This window comes from Pteronotus mesoamericanus, unplaced genomic scaffold, assembly GCF_021234165.1.
Source record: "Pteronotus mesoamericanus isolate MK-2021 breed Mesoamerican mustached bat unplaced genomic scaffold, CSHL_Meso_final contig_116, whole genome shotgun sequence".
Lineage (NCBI taxonomy): Eukaryota > Metazoa > Chordata > Mammalia > Chiroptera > Mormoopidae > Pteronotus > Pteronotus mesoamericanus.
This window is the reverse complement of record NW_026555027.1, coordinates 18,947,467-18,949,752: the sequence shown is the minus strand read 5'-3', so window position 1 is coordinate 18,949,752 and position 2,286 is coordinate 18,947,467. Positions and strand designations below refer to the sequence as shown.

Below are 2,286 nucleotides of genomic sequence, written 5' to 3'. Positions count from 1 at the left end.
GGGAAAGATTCAGGAGGCTCCCTCTTGTCTCACTAGGATTTTTTTAAGACATAGTCTAGAAGGGGTAGAGTTTTCCCTCATGAATTATTGATACTCTAAAGCAGTTTTAATTGTTTTTCCTTTCAGCGCTATACAGAGAAACCCAACAATGATTCTTACTGCAATATTAGCATATATTTTAAGCGTGCCATTATACCAATGGGAAAGCATCTAATTTTCCTGAAACAATATGCTTCTTTAACGTTGAGAAATATGATTTAAATTAGTAATAAAGATGAGAAACAATCTAACTTCTAAAACTGCTTTCTGTGCTGAAAGATTCTGTGGGAAATAATACATTTATGTAAGATTTAATTTAATTATTGGAAAGCATAATTAAACATTGAAATATGAGATTTGTAGATAAGATAAATTTCACTACAGTATGGGATCTTGGTCGCAGATATAAGAACATCAAAGAAAGAAATCTTAAAATATGCAAAGATTTTAAACACTGCAAAGTAATATTTATTAATTTAATACTGTTTTCCTAATAGGCACAGAGCTTAAAATGTTTTAAGTAAATATTTTTAACATAAACTTTTGATTTTAAGAGCCCTTTAAATTAGTAAAAATTACCAAAGACCCCAAAATAACATTATATGGATTATACCTATTGATATTTACTATATTAGAAATTAAAACACAAGTGCTGCACCGCGTCCGGACGGCAGCTCTGTAGTGAGTGAGTCGGCAGCAGACTTGGAGGGAGGCTAAGGCTACTGGCAAGATTCTGACTTTTCCCATCCCTGCTTCATCCAGCCACTCAGGAGCCATGGAGGAGGCAGAGCCCAGCAGCCACACCGAAGAAGAAGAGGAGGAGGAGCACTCGGTGGAGCTGAGGCTCTGCACGCGCGCCAACCCTAAGCGGGCTGAGGGCCAGGCACTGGGAGCCCAGGCCAGTGTGGCAGCCGCAATGAAGGGAGGGGTGACGTGCCAGTGCTGACGATGAGCCCCACAGCCCTCTGGGAGCAGGCTGCAGTCCCTGGCAGGTGCCCCCACCAGCCCCTGAAGGCCAGGTGTGGACACCAAGGGCCAACAGGTCATCTGCCTGAACCTGTTGGAGGTTTCCTGCCAAAGTTTTGGCTTACTGCCAAAATTAGAGTCATTCACCGGCTCCAAAATCAATGCTCTCAGTGTCTCCCAGAAGATGACTTTGTTCGTGCGAACAAAACTCAAGTGACAAAAGCCACGAGTTAGCACTGGTGGTGGTGAACGATGACACTGCCTGGCTGTCTGGCTTGACCTCCCTCCGACCTCCCCGAGCTCTGCAGCCGCTTCTACGACCTGGACAGGGCTCCTGTGCCACCTTCGGTTTGGAAGCTCTTTTCAGCCTCCTCCAGCAGCGGACTGAGCTGCCAGTCAAGACAAACGTGCAGATGACCCCGCCCCGCCCCACCCCACCATCGGTGGTCCCTACCCTCCTGGTCTACAGCCGCGTACGGGGCCAGCCCCGGTTCTCCCTGACACAGCCCTGGAGAAAATGTTCCAGGGCCTGTGTTTCTTTGATGCTGTTTACATCCATAATGGCGCCGACGAGAAGGAGATGAGCTGAAAAGACATGTTTGCTTTCACGGGCAGCCTGGGTACCAAGGGCACCAGCTCCAAGTATGAGGTGCCCTGGCCTGGCCAGCCCTCGAGCTGCACAACTGCATGGCCAAGCTGCTGGCTGACCCACTTCAGGGGCCCCGCCATAGGCATGTGTCCTGCCGCTCACTGGACGGGGAGGATGGAGCCACTGAGTTTGAGGCCGCTGTCTGACCATCCCTGTTCGTCCAAGTTTGTACAATGAAACCCTTGGCCGCGCGTGCTGGTTCTTAAACCTCACTTCATGGGATCCATGGGGGGGCTTCAAGGAGGCACTTGGGGTACTTGGGAGCCCAGGGACGAAGCCCAGGATTCCAGGAGGCCATCCCGGGCACTGTGGGCCGCCCGTTTCCCAGCCCACATCTCACTCCCCAATTTGACAGTTGTAATTTATTCCCTGTGTGATTTTTGTCATTGATAAAGATCTGAGAACTCTCTAAAAGGAAAGAAATTAAAACTGAGAAAATTTTGAAATGTTTATTAATTTTTTTAAATAAAAATAATAACATGTTAACATAAATAATACATTTTTATGAAAAAGTGGGCTATGTTCTAAATAAATACATTATTGAGAAGAGTGACATTGTTTTACATTTTTATAAATAGCTTTATTGGCTGGCTTAATTGCCTGGCTGTATTTGCATATCTGATTTTGCCGTC

The 2,286-nt window shown here is 46.2% G+C and overlaps 1 pseudogene; it reads left to right on the top strand.

Moving 5' to 3' along the window:
- The first annotated feature begins 814 nt into the window (after positions 1–814).
- LOC129073994 (BRISC and BRCA1-A complex member 1-like) lies at positions 815–1,800 on the top strand (annotated as a pseudogene).
- The last annotated feature ends 486 nt before the right edge of the window (positions 1,801–2,286 follow it).